The 16636-nt window shown below is 39.5% G+C and overlaps 1 protein-coding gene across 1 annotated transcript in view; it reads left to right on the top strand.

The window, feature by feature from the left end:
- The window catches only part of LOC124805100 (thymidine phosphorylase-like), a 176625-nt gene that overhangs the window by 15791 nt on the left and 144198 nt on the right, over window positions 1–16636 (top strand). The gene's annotated exons all lie outside the window — the stretch shown is intronic.

The raw sequence follows: 16636 nt of genomic DNA, 5'->3' as shown, positions 1-16636 counted from the left end.
GGACTTCTTGCTGCTACTTCGCTACCTTTGTAGGATAACAAAGGACGAGGAGCGGGCGCTGACATAAAAACACAATTTGACCAAAGGCATCCGATTTCTGCCGATTTATCACCGACTAAGTACTGAAGTGAGACCGTTTGAGCGTAAGTGCCTCAAAGTATTTCATAGTTAAAAAGTGGAAAGAAAACATATATCACACGCATCACACCATTTCTTTTCGCTTTAATCTTCTACAAGCAAAACGCCCTATCTAAGACCTCTGTATCTTATCTTGCAGCCTATTTTGGTGCTAAATATAGCAGAGATATGATAAAGCGGAAGTAGTTAATGATACAGCTATTTTCAAGTTCCAGATGAGGGAGCTGATTAAGAGTATTGACACAGTTTCTCATGTGGATATTTTGAAGGTTTCTTCACAGCTTTGAGGATATTTATGACAATGTCCGTCACTACAGCATCATGTGAATTAGTACCAGCAAAGTAATGATGATAAAAACTACTTAAGGTCGAGCATGGACGCAGGCAAACAATGAAATTTTGCTACCTTATCTTTCGAATTCGACACAGCTGTTCAACTAGACTTCAAAGATATATTCAATGAGTTTGCAAGGAAATGCAAAGTAAACTTAGAGTACAAGTAAAATTCCTGCAAAGACATATTTTTTCAGCTCTTGATTACAGTCCTTTTTCTTTTATTTCCAGTTATTAATTCATGCACTGTCAATAATATATGAGGAACCAACATAATCTTTTATGTGTTCTACAACATACTAAAATTAATATCCAGTATATGCCAAACACAATAAGATTTATATTTTACTTTATATTTGATTTTTTTGAAAGTTTATACAAACTGTGAGTTATTTTCTGGAATGGCACATATAATTTGATATGGGAATATCTGAACATACAGTTCATTAAAGTTTTTTTAGTGGCAGGGCCACCTTGACAGTTCTGCCAAGGGCACAGGATATTTTCAGTATGGCTCTGTCCCTCGGTTCCTCATAGCATGGGTCTTTTCAGTTAATCGAATTAAAAGTGCAGAGGTGGGTTGAGAGGATCCGAGCTCGGACCGCACGTAGACTGTCGCCTGGGGATGAACGATTTAGAGGGAGCAAGCGCATACTATTAGCTTACACTTTCTTGAGTGCTGCATTCCCTACCTCTGAAACGGCAGGAGGCAGAAGATAATGAGCCAGTAATATTTTTCGTTCACATTAGTGATGGACAAATCCATTCTTTCCAGGGATCAGATAAGAACCACTCACTCACAGGACTGAACCAGTTCTTTTTCATTGCTCCAACAGAAGCATTTTTCCACAAGTTCCTTTCCTTTCACTGTTACTGCAGGCTGTGCTCTTTATACACTACTGGCCATTAAAATTGCTACACCACGAAGATGACGTGCTACAGAAGCTAAATTTAACCGACAGGAAGAAGATGCTGTGATATGCAAATGATTAGCTTTTCAGAGCATTCACACAAGGTTGGCGCCGGTAGCGACACCTACAACGTGCTGACATGAGGAACGTTTTCAACCGATTTCTTATACACAAACAGCAGTTGACCGTTGTTGCCTGGTGAAACGTTGTTGTGATGCCTCACGTAAGGAGAAGAAATGTGTACCATCACGTTTCCGACTTTGATAAAGCTTGGATTGTAGCCTATCGCCATTGCGGTTTATCGTATCGCGACATTGCTGCTCGCATTGGTCGAGATCCAATGACTGTTAGCAGAATATGGAATCGGTGGGTTCAGGAGGGTATACGGAACGCCGTGCTGTATCCCAACGGCCTCGTATCACTAGCAGTCGAGATGACAGGCATCTTATCCGCATGGCTGTAACGGATCGTGCAGCCACGTCTCGATCCGTGAGTCAACACATGGGGACGTTTGCAAGACAACAACCATCTGCACGAACAGTTCAACGACGTTTGCAGCAGCATGGACTACCAGTTCGGAGACCATGGCTGCGGTTACCCCTGACGCTCCATCACAGATAGGAGCGCCTGCGATGGTGTACTCAACGACGAGCCTGGGTGCACGAATGGCAAAACTTCATTTCTTCGGATGAATCCAGGTTCTGTTTACAGCATCATGATGGTCGCATCCGTGTCTGGCGACATCGCGATGAACGCACAGTGGAAGCGTGTATTCGTCACCGCCATACTGGCGTATCACCCGGCGTGATGGTATGGGGTGCAATTGGTTACACGTCTCGGTCACGTTGCATGGGGGCTTAATTATTATGCCATAATTTTAGTAGCTGTGTGTCCGGTTACGAAGTCTCGTAACCGGTTGGCCCTGCGTAGTATTAATACGCATCTGTCTGCATAAAATAACAATAAAGAATGAAAGGGAATTTCCGTTAACACAATTGATTAATTAAGTCCTCTGCAACTATAAAAGCTACGAAACAACAAAGCACAAGTGTAACTGTTCTGTGTGTGGTAGTGTAATTCAACGTAGTTCTATATGGCACGGTTCTTCCTCAATACGACAAGAAATTTTAAACATCATTTACAATGAACTAATTGAAAAACCAGAAATACTATAATTGCACTTAGAAACCAGAATTACAAGTCTAATACATGAACACGAGCCAGATGCTTTGTTAACTGAACCTGTGACAAAGAGGCATTGTCATTAAGGAAATGTGAAATAAATTTTTTTTTGTTACCTCCATATATATTGACGAAAAATACACTGTGATCATTGCAACATCTTCCATCTATACATTACACCAACCGAACAGCTTCTACTCTTTCGCCCAACAGAACAACAACTGCACACGAGATCCTATGAACTAGTACTGCTCTCGACATCCTCTCAACAAGTACTCACCACGGTAACCTCTGAACTGCTACTGCACCACTCGAGGCGGCGGAATAATAATCTTTGGCGCAATCTCTGGCGCTGTGACTCAGTGTAGCCACCTTTTATATGCCCCTCCTCCACGGACTATAATTTGATGGTATTGTTGCCAGCATTGGTAGTGAAAATACCACCAAATTCGTCCAAAAAATACAGACAAAAATAAAATATGATATTAATAAGTAAATATCACGTAACTAAATAAATTTTGGCTTTGCAATGACCCTTCAATAACTTAATATATAAAATACAGTAAGGAATACAAATGCTTGCGTACATGTGATTTTACATAATAGTTTACACAAGTATCATTTGTCAGAGTGGTTAAACAATTCACTCAATGGCACCAGCAATGACGAATAGGTGCAGGCAAGAGTCTCATAACATTTCATAAACAGTAAATACACAAAAAAATCAGTTTATACAAATATTCACAAAAAACCTTTTCAATAGTTCAATAAACAAGTAGCAGTCCGCAGCTCGTGGTCGTGCGGTAGTGTTCTCGCTTCCCACGCCCGGGTTCCCGGGTTCGATTCCCGGCGGGGTCAGGGATTTTCTCTGCCTCGTGGTGACTGGGTGTTGTGTGATGTCCCTAGGTTAGTTAGGTTTAAGTAGTTCTAAGTTCTAGGGGACTGATGACCATAGATGTTATGTCCCATAGTGCTCATAGCCAAACAAGTAGCACTCCTCAGAGTAGTTGACAGTTCCAACAGTAGCATCCAGCAATGGTCTACAGGTGCAGATAACAGTTCCATAACATTTCATCAGCAATATTTAAACAGCTCCAACAGTGGCACCCAGCAATGGCGAGCAGGCGCAGACACCATCAAGTGACATTATCTCAGAAGGAGCAGTTCCATCAGTGGCACCCAGTAATGCTGAACAGGTGCAGACAGCAACAAGTGACATTATCTCAGTAGAAGCAGTTCCATCAGTGGCACCCAGTAATGTTGAACAGGTGCAAACAGCAACAAGTGACATCATCTCAGTAGAAGCAGTTCCATCAGTGGCACCCAGTAATGTTGAACAGGTGCAGACAGCAACAAGTAAAATTATCTCAGTAGAAGCAGTTTCAACAGTGGCACCCAGCAATGTTGAACAGATGCAGACAGCAACAAGTGACATTATCTCAGTAGCAGCAATTCCATCAGTGGCACCCAGCAATGTTGAACGAGTGCAGGTAACAGTCCATAATATTTGTTGTGTCTAGGAAAGACAGCCTAGACACAATGCGAGGAAGCCGAAAGGCACGCGCTCAAACTCACGCAGGATAGAGATTGGTCTGAAACAGGATACGTAATGAATGCTATAAAGAAAAGTACGTAGCTGCTGGAATACTTAACTTTAATCCATCATTGTATACAGCGTTCTTGATGATACAAGTGAGACTCTGTAGTTTCAGACAATATACTGCTAATGGCGCCTTGCTAGGTCGTAGCCATTGACTTAGCTGAAGGCTATTCTAGCTATCTGCTCTGCAAATGAGCGAGGCTTCGTCAGTGTGCATCGCTAGCTACGTCGTCCGTACAACTGGGGCGAGTGCTAGCACGTCTCTCGAGACCTGCCGTGTGGTGGCGCTCGGTCTGCTATCACTGAAAGTGGCGACACGCGGGTCCGACATGTACTACTGGACCGCGGCCGATTTAAAGCTACCACCTAGCAAGTGTGGTGTCTGGTGGTGACACCACAATATACACTATCAATAATTAAACAGTTCATCAGAGTTCATCAGCAGAAATTAAACATTTCCAAGTGGCACCCATCAATGTTGAACAAGTGCAGGTAACAGTCCATAATATTCACTATCAATAATTAAACAGTTCATCGGAGTTTATCAGCAGAAATTAAACATTTCCAAGTGGCACCCATCAATGATAATAGGTGCAAGCACGAACAACAGTTTGAATGCACACACAACTGCTTTTACAAAATTATTATCAATGCTCTTACAGTAATCATACAAATTATAATAAACACACAAATGATATCAGATAATTGTCATATTAACTATTACAAATACACAAATATCAGTAAACCTATAATATTTATGGGTGTCAGTGAAAGCCACAACACAAGTAAAATAATATTTAGGAGGTAGGTCGGTACCAATTATTTGGAATTAGGAAAGGAAAACACACAAAACTCACTCACTCATCTTTGTAATTGAATGGTGTTAACTGTGTAAATGCAATTCTGTCAAAATTAGATGTTCAACATGTGTATCAAGTAGTAGTGGCAGCAGTGTATAATAATCAATAATAGTTAGTCAACGTCATAGTCATCATGTCAAGACCAATGTTTGCCAAGCCAAATCAAAATATACGGTTGCTGAACAACTGTCAGTGTGTCAAGATATGCAAATACTTCCTCTCACCAAAAAAAGAGTATATACTGCTTATTGATTTAACAAAGTGTGTGTAGACAATCTTCCTTCCACTTGAGTGTTCTAGTCTGCCAACTTCATCCTCCTTGTTCCATATAAAGCAACAAAAAAAAAGAAAAAAAATGCTCCTCACTTACTTTACCTCTTATCCACCAAAACTCCAATCATCATCAGCATAACATAATCTTAATACTTCAATAATACCTCTTACATCGACACATATAAACCTTATCATCAATGCCATTTACCTTACCTCTTGTCCACCAAAACTCCAATAATCATTAACTTCACACAATCTCAATACCTCAATAATACCTCTTCAGTACGTCGATACGTATAAACCTTATCACCAATATCATTTCACTTCCATAACAACTCTTTCCTCCAGTCAGTCTCCTCGAACAAGTACAGATAAAATCCTAGTGCAAACTTAAATTCATCATCCCATACCATCCGAAGACACAATGTCCACACACAACCTCTGTGTAATCCACCTGACACAAATCTTCTACTTATTCTGAATTATAAAATACGTTTTGTTTTCCTTGTCCATCATTAAATAAAAGAAATGTATACATGACCTCTAACAGCCTTTAGTTTGAATAACTTTCAGTAAGTAAGTACGAGTACAGAGTATGAATGATTACATAAGACTTTGTATGAATAAATCGTAATATTTCACAGTGTGTACACCGCATCAAGAATCATGGCAAAACAGAAGCCAACATGTGGAGTATTTTTTTTGTGTCAAGTGTCACATGCTATTTCAATTGCTCACGAAGAATGCAGTGTAATAACTATCAATGGTCTAAACCTAGTGTTGATATGTCATGTCGTTGGCTTCCTTTCTATTAGCATAAATTTATACAGCTTCCATAAAACCTCCAGCTCATGTGACTTCAATGAAGTTTCTTGTAGCAATGTCGTTCGTAGAATTATAGCAGTTCATTTTCTTATCTTAAAATACAAAGCACTGAGCGTAAGCAAAACATGCAATAGCGAGTAAATATAGCAGTAGAGAACAGAATGTCAACAAGTGGATGTAGCACAATCCCTACAACGAGGCTCTGCCAAGCGAACAATCTATAATTAATACCATAGTGTGACTTAAACTCCACGTTCGTACACAGTATATCAGCATTTCTATATACCAAATTAAAGAGTAGTTATGACAGCCAATCAGAAATGTGTAAATATGCAATCCATACGCAAAGCAGCAAGTATATATCTTACATAATAAACAGGTCATTAGCATCATATCAGCATAAGCAAATAAATGTTCATATGTAATCTTAATAAGTAAACATGAAGGCGCAAGCAGATAAATCACAAAGTATAACTTACATACATAACCATATCAGCACAACTAATCAGGTGACAATTATAATTTAAATAAATAAGCACAGCAGGCACATAATAAAAAAATATGACATCAGTGAAAAAGCAGAGCAGCCAAGCGATGCATAATATACATAAGTTACAACCCTGTTAATTAATCAATCATTGTCAAAATCAGTTAACACCAAGTATAAATCACGTAATCGCGAGCAGCAAATTACGCATAAAGTACATACCTAAGTAGAAATATGTTACCTGAAAAATGAACTCAATTAATAGTTACCTTTTTCGTTTATTACTTTCCACTTCGAAATTACATTCTTCCTGAAATTTTCTCGATAGCAAGTCCTCTTAACGTCGGACACGCACAGAATTTACCTGAAGTTCTTAAATATTTTTATACAACTGTATCCTGAAAAAAGTGAACGTTAATAACATAATTTATCAAGTCACTATAGCTTTATACTGAATTTAATCGGAGAAATTAGACTGTGTATTTGTTTACGGGTGTCAGTGCATTCGCACTGAGCGCTCGATTAGCTGTGGGTACGTGTGACGTAGGAAGTAATTGTTTGCGGTCAATGACTGCCTTGTGCGGCGCGCAGACTTCACTGTCGCTTTGAGTATGTGCTGCCTCCAGAACACGGCGCGGTATCCTTGTATTCTCTGCGTGTTTACGTGTAACTGTTAATTTCTCAAAAGAATATCATTCCACAAAAATTTTGACGTTCGATATATGATGTATTCCCTTAGAGCGCAGTGATTTAAGAGTTTCTACTTCGACAGTGTTAACATGAATAATTTTGCGAACTCTATATGGATCGTTATAAAGCAGAAAAAATTTGCGACACAAGCCTTTTCCTTTGTGAGACAAACGATGAGACTTAATTAACACCTTTTAACCAACTGACAAGGTTTTTAAACGACCAGGACGTTTAGCTGATTTCTCTCTTCTAGCAGCCGCAGATGCAATATTTTGCAGAGCCAGGTTGACAACTTCAGAATGCCGCAGCCGTGTAGGTGGAAAAGGAACGATTTCAGAAATGCGATTTGTCGGTGCTTTATTTTTAATATCAATATAGGCGGTAAAGAAGCTGAATCATTAGCGAGTTCATTCAGAATGTTTTGAAAAATGTGAAGATACTGAACCCACGTTCTGTGATTCTAATGACAATAAAGACGACACAATTTATTGATTTCCTTCATCCATCTCTCTGAAGCGTTAGATTGAAGGTGAAAAAGTGAAATGAAAATTGGTTTATTCTTACTACGCCGTAGGGTACGAAGCCAAATTTTAGAGCGAAACTGTGATCCATTATCTGATATAACTTTATCAACATGACCCACTTCCTTAAGAAAATGTTTGATGAAAACATTAGATACTGAACGAGCTGTTGCTTTACGTAAAGGTGTAAAACACACATATTTTGATGTCAATTCCACTGCTACCAAAATGTACGCAAAACCATTAACAGAACGAACCATTGGACCGAACAAATCGACTGCAGCCATCTCCTTTAATTTCGCTGGAATGATAGGAAATAACGGTGCTCTATGAGAAATAGTCGTCGGATTAGCCTTTTGACATAATTTGCATTCGGCAAGAACAAATCGAATACGTTTTTCCATATTAATGAAGTAGCAATTTTCTCGTAATTTATGAAAGCATTTTCTGGGATCAAAGTGTCCATAACTGAAATGTGTACACCAAGTCAATTTATTAACCCACTCATTAGGAATTCAAACTAACCAAACAGAGTTGTCAACCGATTTTCGTTTAAAAAGAATATCATTTCGAACTAAATAGTACTGTCCAATCGCTACGCTTTCCTTTGTCATAAGGCTGGTATCTATTGTCCTGTCTGTTTCGTCTGTCATTTTCAGAATTACCGCTATAACGTCCGTTCTGATCATTATCCCTTTTCTCTGAAAATCTATTGTGATTACCGTTACTGAAAAAATTACAAGACGTTCCGTCGTCGTTGTCATACTCAAGTTCTTGTAGCAAAGTCTTAAAAGTTTCAATGCCGTCTTTACATCTTCCGGCTAAAGCAATGTGTCTTATTGATTGTGGCAGCTTAGTTAAATAAATGCGAATTAATTCAGTCAGGCTATAAGGGTTGGAAAGGAATTGATTCTTTCGAATCATGTCTTCAAAGTATTCTGCCCGCGTGCGGAACTCAACACTGTTTAAAATTACGCTGCATAATAAGACCATGCTTGACTCTCTCTTGCGTGTTCTCGGACCAATATGCCGATAGAAATGCATGATAAAAATAATTTAAATTATTACAATCTCTAATAATTGCGTGCATGCGCGTCGCCGGTTCGCTTTTCATCAATATCCTGAAAACTGTCACTTTACTGGCTCTTTTTCTAGATAGGTTGATAGTTGAAGAGTTGTTTTGATAGATACAAAGAATAGTAAAAGAGTAGGTAGCAGTGCAGAAAACTAAAAGGGAAATAGCACCACTACAGCTCGGGGCCCTGTGCACGTTATGGCACATATTCACTTAGTGTAGTGAATCCCCTGAGGACATAAATAGCCACACATAAATTCCAGTTTGTGACTTGGTGGCCAATTTGGTGGAAGTGCGTACATAAATTAATCTAACCATGAACATGGATGTATGTCATTATTAGAATTGCGAAATATCTTAAATTTCCGAACAGTTTAAAAGTGTTTATAGTCTTATGTTTTCGCCTCGTGGCGACAAAGACCTACCGCGTCTGTCCCAGTCTGAATGTCGATTATTGTCAAGTTCGCGCGCCTGGCGCTCTCTTGTTGCATCTCGTAAATGAAATAAATTATTTTCTTCAAAACCCGCTTCTATCGGTGATTCCAAATTTCTTCTACTGTCTTTTCCTACGATTTCGCTTTTAATATGTTTAACTTTCTTTCGTAACGCCTCAAATTCCCTTTTAACGCGTTCATTAAATGTTCCCTGATTTTCAACATGTTTATTTATATTCTTGTACTCTTCTGTTTCTGCAAATGGCAATGCAGCTGTATCATCTGAATCTCTGTCCCCATTTAAACTAAGATTTGCCAATTTATCTGAAATCTCCTCAACTCTTTCCGATAAGTCACCTATTTGTTCTTTCTGTTTATTTACGTCTTCCGTTAAGTGTCGCGACTTGGGTTTCAGTGTTGACACATTTAGTAGTTAACTGTTCATACTGCTGTGTTAGGTTATTTATTCTGTCATTTGGTACGGATTCCTCGATTGTTTCAAATATTTCTTCCTTATCGTGTGCACGTTGAAGATTTAACTCTGAAAATTTTTGTACTATCACACGATCTCTTTCTTCCTGTTCTCTATCCTGTTCCTTTTGTCTAATTTCTATTGAAATTAATCTATTATTGTGAGCATTCAAAATCCGTTGTACTTCTTCTCTAATTTCTTTCTTTAATTCATCTTTCATGTTTTTAAAACATGTCCCTATTCGTGAGTGTAACGGAGTTTCCATTGTTCCAATATCAGTTTGTTTCCGTTTGTGAGTCTAACCGTGTTGCCAATGTTCCCATCTCTGTTTTTAATTCAGATCTTAACTGTGTTCCTATTGTTCCCATAGCAGTTTTAATTGTTTCTATTTGCGATCCCAAATTTAATATTGCACTAATCAACTGCTCCATATTAACTGGTTCGAAATACTTTTCGCCACTAACATTACTCGTAAAACTAACTTCCTTCGTCATAGCCGTAAAGCTATCTGTGTTCGATACTATTTCGGAATCTTCTATCGTTAATCTCATATTCTGAAAATTTTCTGATTGTGAAAAATTTTGAACTGGTTCCGGACTATTTTCCCGACTTATTAAATTGTTTTTTATTTTTTATTTATTTATTGTTCCGTGGTACCACATTTAGGAGAAGTCTCCATGGTCATGGAACGAGTCAATACATGAAGTTATAATACGATTATAGAAACAGATAAAATGAAATATAAGAAACATATTCAGGCGACAAGTCGTTAGTTTAAATAAAGAAAATCAAGAATGTAACACTGGAATTTGCTTAATTTTTTAGCTCTTCCAGGAGCTCCTCGACAGAATAGAAGGAGTGAGCCATGAGGAAACTCTTCAGTTTAGACTTAAAAGTGTTTGGGCTACTGCTAAGATTTTTGAGTTCTTGTGGTAGCTTATTGAAAATGGATGCAGCAGAATACTGCACTCCTTTCTGCACAAGAGTGAAGGAAGTGCATTCTACATGCAGATTTGATTTCTGCCTAGTATTAACTGAGTGAAAGCTGCCAACTCTTGGGAATAAGCTAATATTGCTAACAACAAGCGACATTAAAGAAAATACGTACTGTGAGGGCAATGTCAAAATTCCCGGACTATTGAATAGGGGTCGACAAGAGGTTTTCGAACTTACACCATACATAGCTCGAACGGCCCGTTTTTGAGCCAAAAATACCATTTTTGAATCAGAAGAATTACCCCAAAAAATAATACCATATGACATAAGCGTATGAAAATATGCGAAGTATACTACTTTTCGTGTTGAAATGTCACTTATTTCAGATACTGTTCTAATGGTAAATAAAGCGGCATTTAGTTTCTGAACAAGATCCTGAACATGGGCTTTCCACAACAGCTTACTATCTATCCGTACGCCAAGGAACTTGAACTGTTCCGTCTCGCTTATAACATGCCCATTCTGTCTGATTAAAATGTCAGTTCTTGTTGAATTGTGGGTTAGAAACTGTAAAAACTGAGTCTTACTGTGATTTAGCATCAAATTATTTTCCACAAGCCACGAACTTATATCATGAACTACATTATTTGATAATGTTTCAATATTACACACAAGATCCTTCTACTTCGTTATTCATCCTACTGTTCTCCTGTGTTGGCGAGTTCGCCATGTTAACAATTCCGTCGTTCTGACTATCCATCATTTTTGCCTTTTTCATCGATCCCGTAATCATTTACAAAACATACAAAACTCGTCACTATAAGAAAATTACACAGAATATAACACTTTATCACCGACAATACCATTCACATTAAATGCTTCCCGATAAACAAGATTAACGAACAATTAAAACCTTCACAATTGCACAAAATTGTCAAACCCGTATACGAGACATCAAAAATTAAATTCTGCAAAAATTCCCTTAGAAGAATGACAAGACAACTACAAATATTCAGTTACCGAATCTACACATGCAATGTAGACTACAATTACTAAACTACAAATTACTACAACAATACTACTGTCTGCTATGTTTACTGTTAAAAGAATTCCAAGGGACGATCCGAAGCACCGGTCGCCATGTGCATGGGGGCTTAATTATTATGCCATAATTTTAGTAGCTGTGTGTCCGGTTACGAAGTCTCGTAACCGGTTGGCCCTGAGTAGTATTAGTACGCAATCTGACTGTATAAAATAACAATAAAGAATGAAAGGAAATTTCAGTTAACACAATTGATTAATTAAGTCCTCTGCAACTATAAAAGCTACGAAACAACAAAGCACAAGTGTAACTGTTCTGTGTGTGGTAGTGTGATTCAACGTAGTTCTATTTGGCACGGTTCTTCCTCAATACGACAAGAAATTTTAAACACCATTTACAATGAACTAGTTGAAAAACCAGAAATACTATAACTGCACATATAAACCAGAATTACAAGTCTAATACATGAACACGAGCCAGATGCTCTGTTGACTGAACCTGTGACCAAGAGGCATTGTCATTAAGGAAATGTGAAATAAAAATTTTTTTTTTACCTCCATATATATTGACGAAAAATACACTGTGATCATTGCAACATCTTCCATCTATACATTACACCAACCGAACAGCTTCTACTCTTTCTTTCTTTGGCGCAATCTCTGGCGCTGTGACTCAGTGTAGTCACCTTTCAACCTTTTGTTCGCATTGACAGCACTTTGAACAGTGGACGTTACATTTCAGATGTGTTACGACCCGTGGCTCTATCCTTCATTCGATCCCTGCGAAACCCTACAATGCACGACCGCGTGTTGCAGGTCCTGTACGGGCCTTTCTGGATTCCAAAAATGTTCGACTGCTGCCCTGCCCAGCACATTCTCCAGATCCCTCACCAATTGAAAACGTCTGGTCAATGGTGGCCGAGCAACTGGCTCGTCACAATACGCCAGTCACTACTCTTGATGAACTGTGGTATCGTGTTGAAGCTGCATGGGCAGCTGTACCGGCACACGCCATCCAAGCTCTGTTTGACTCAATGCCCAGGCGTATCAAGGCCGTTATTACGGCCAGAGGTGGTTGTCCTGGGTACTGTTTTCTCAGGATCTACGGACCCAAATTGCGTGAAAATGTAACCACATGTCAGTTCTAGTATAATATATTTGTCCAATGAATACCCGTTTATCATTTGCATTTCTTCTTGGTGTAGCATTTTTAATGGCCAGTAGTGTATAAAACTGATTCTATAGGGCAATAAAGTTTTGATAGTTTATTTATACAATTTTACACATTTGTTTAATTTGACACAGATAAACAACAAATAATTACAAGTATTATTGGGTTAGCAAAAAGTCGTATGTTAAGACCTTTTCACCACCCTTTTGTCACTGCTGCACCACTTTTGGCATATCTGTATAGGTGTGAAGTGTCCGTTACACAGAGACGGCACGTTATGAAGTTTTTATTGGTGAAGAAATGCTGACCAAAAACATAGTTTGATGACATCAGGACCCTTACAATCACCATAGAATCCTGGCCATGTGTTCACTGCATCAGATAACACTTCATTCACGTCGTGAGCCCGGATATTACGTGCATATTTTATGTTCATAACTGCACTAACTTTGAATCTCTGGATCTTGCCAACGAGTAATGATATCGAAATAACTTCCAAAGTTCCCCGAGGACACCATTTTAAGAATATGTAAAAATTTCGACGCTTTGCCACGATCAGAAATTATAGAAACGCCTAGCCTCACAATTCGTAGTTCTAGTACCCAAAAGTTTTGGTCTTTCGGGTGCATGTTGATAACGGATACAGATTTTCAAAAACGGGAGAATGGTGATTCTAGATAAATGTCTAAGGAATACTGAGCCACTTGCTGCGATTAGTTATTTAGACAGCTGAACCCACGGCGCAAAAACTGTTAAAACCGGTTTTTTCGCTTTTCTGCATAAATGCGGTAACTTTGAACTTCGGGATCTCGTTAACACATAATGTATCGATAAAAAGTTTCTGCGTTTCCTAAGAAAATCATCTTAAAAACATAATGGCAAAAATTTCGATGGTTTGCTATGAGTGTAAGTTACAGAAGTGACCATCTACGTAGCTGGTACGCAATAATTATTGTTTTTCGGGGTTTTCTCAGGAACCGATGGTGAACAAATGAGTTTATAAGCTGCCGAAGGTCCACCCTAGACCACGCCCAATGCAAAACGACCAACCGATTTTCTCAGTTTGCCTGAGGTGGAGGGAGTGTTGAATGTTTAAATTCTGACCCTGTACTGTAGGATCAGTACTGTATGCCCGTTCTTCCGATTGGTGTACAAGTGTTCGATAGGCTAAGGGGTATCCCTTATGTCTGTGACTGATAAACCAGAAGATATGAGCCCCCGAAAAATCGCATTTTCGCGAGTGGCTTTTTTGAACGTATTGGTAAGTGCATCGTCGACTACGGACCGATTCGTTTTACAAATTACAACGCCTTTTCCTGCTGCAATATGATACGTATTCTGTATCAGTCACGCGTCATCTTTTACAATAAAGGCATCTTCAGTGAATATTTTTTGGAAGAATTCCGTTTCCTTTTTACATGTGATATTTATTCGTACACGGCTGTACGACATCTGAAGCACCTGGAAGGGGAGGAGGAAACGAAGTGAAACTACAGAGATTAGGAGGACATGTGATGTTACGTCAATGATTATAACATCGAGTGAAATTAACAAAGAAATTTTCAATACATGCCACGCTCGCATGGATGCATGCACCTATTTGGTTGGGAAGGGTCCTCATTATGCCGTTTAACCTCTCCTCAGATAAGCTGACCCAAATCTGTTGTAACATGGTTACTGGCGCTGGGATGGAGTAAACATCCGAGCAGGTCCCACACATGTTCTATCGGGGTTCTAAAAAAAATGTGTGTGTGAAATCTTATGGGACTTAACTGCTAAGGTCATCAGTCGGGGTTCAGATCTGGGGATCTGACCACGGAAGTACCTCATCATGACGCAAACAGTTCGTAGAGACGTAGGCCTTGTGTGAACGAGTATTATCCTGTTGAAAAATAGCACCATGCATGAAAGGTAACAGTAGAGGACGCAGGATGTCCGCGACGCTCCATTGTGTCGTCAGAATTCCCTCAGTCACCATAAGTCGTGACATGAAGTCATACCCGATGCCTCCCCACACCCTGACGTTAATAATAATACGGTTGTGCCCCAAACCGCCGCCATACTCACCGGTGATGGTCACCCACGGTACCGTAGAATCACAGTTCATCGTTGAACTCAATGCAACACCAACCATCAATAGTCCATGCTCCACAGATGCCACACCATTTCTAACGCAGCTGTTTGTGTTGCAGTGTTGACAGCAGCCTATACATACGACGCTAATTCCCTAGTCTGTCTGCTGCTTGTCTCCGACCAATGGTGCAAGATTGCACAGAATGTTGCAGGGAGTCCATTACTTGTTTTCGGATGGTAGGCGCAGGGGTGAAAGGGTTAAGATGTGCTTGGTGCACAGTAGGGCGGTGCAGATAAGATACGGTCGACTGGAACCGTGACACCGAGATACCTGCCCTCGTGTTCCCACGCAATCCAACGTCAGGCCACTGTCACACGCAAATTCCCCACAAATCTGGATATTGCACGATTCGGCCAGCTGGCCAAATGGAGGCCCACTATGAGGCCCCTTGCAAAGATTGTCTGGCTCTGATAACTCTTCTTCACATGATTACGTTACATCTCCGTGTCCTTTTCAGTGATAACGAAACATTTGGCACCGTTCATTCCCTTCGCCTTTCACCATATATAACTTAAGAGCCTGGTAACAACACAAAACATGAAAAACACTAAAGCACTCTGGTGGTCGTTCTACCTGTCACACAGAATCATTTACATACCGCCGATGGTGAGTACACGCACATGGTTACTGAGACATCAGCCCAAGTCTTGTGGGTACTTCACCTTCTTTCTGTCAGTGTACATTCGAAATCGTTCACACTACTATTCTTACATGAATAAGATAGTTAGTTCCTCCACTCATCTCGTCAAAGGTCATAGGGCATACTTCCACTCCACGTACGCAAGTCTATTTTTCAGAAGCAAAGTGAAAATGCGTTCTATAATTAATGATAACATGAGAGGAAACGCACGTTTTGGCAGGAGGGATGAGTAACTGTAACATTGTATTAATCTAAAACTTATAGCCAGGACCTGCATCAATCGTAAATCCTCTGACGATTTTCCTGCGTTTCACTACATACTTCTGGCATTACATCATACTTATACTTACATGCATCGTCGGCGAACAGAGCCACGGAGTTTCGAACATTATCTTCTGGATCTCCTATACTATACTATACTATACTAATGAAATCCCGAAATTACCTTTACGTTTGTCGGTTTCGTCCATTAACAACAACTTGCCGAGTTCTCTCTTTTACAAAATCCAGAATCCAGTCGCAAGTCTGGTCCGACACTCGATACGCTTTTGTTATGTTCATTAAACAACCGTGTGAAACTGTATAGAATTCCTACCGAAAGACAAAGGACTTGGCACGAACCGGAGAGTACTCTTACATGTTTCACTCTGTGAAGTCAGCCTGTCCCAAGTGTAACTTGCTGTCAATTTGTATCATACAATGTGAATTTCGTATTCTGCATTATCACTGATTGTAATAATTTTCACGGCATGAGTGGTACCAAGCCTCAGCTGTCCCAACATATCAAGAAGCGATGAAGCTTAAATTATCTCTCCCTACAACAGAATTAGGTCACCTAATTCTTGATCTATAATAGCAGACATTAATGTGCATACCCGATTCTTAGGAAGGTAAGAGGCCGGGGTGTTCTTTT

The sequence above is a fragment of the Schistocerca piceifrons genome, chromosome 7, assembly GCF_021461385.2.
Source record: "Schistocerca piceifrons isolate TAMUIC-IGC-003096 chromosome 7, iqSchPice1.1, whole genome shotgun sequence".
NCBI classification, from domain to species: domain Eukaryota; kingdom Metazoa; phylum Arthropoda; class Insecta; order Orthoptera; family Acrididae; genus Schistocerca; species Schistocerca piceifrons.
This window is presented reverse-complemented; position numbering and strand designations above follow the sequence as displayed.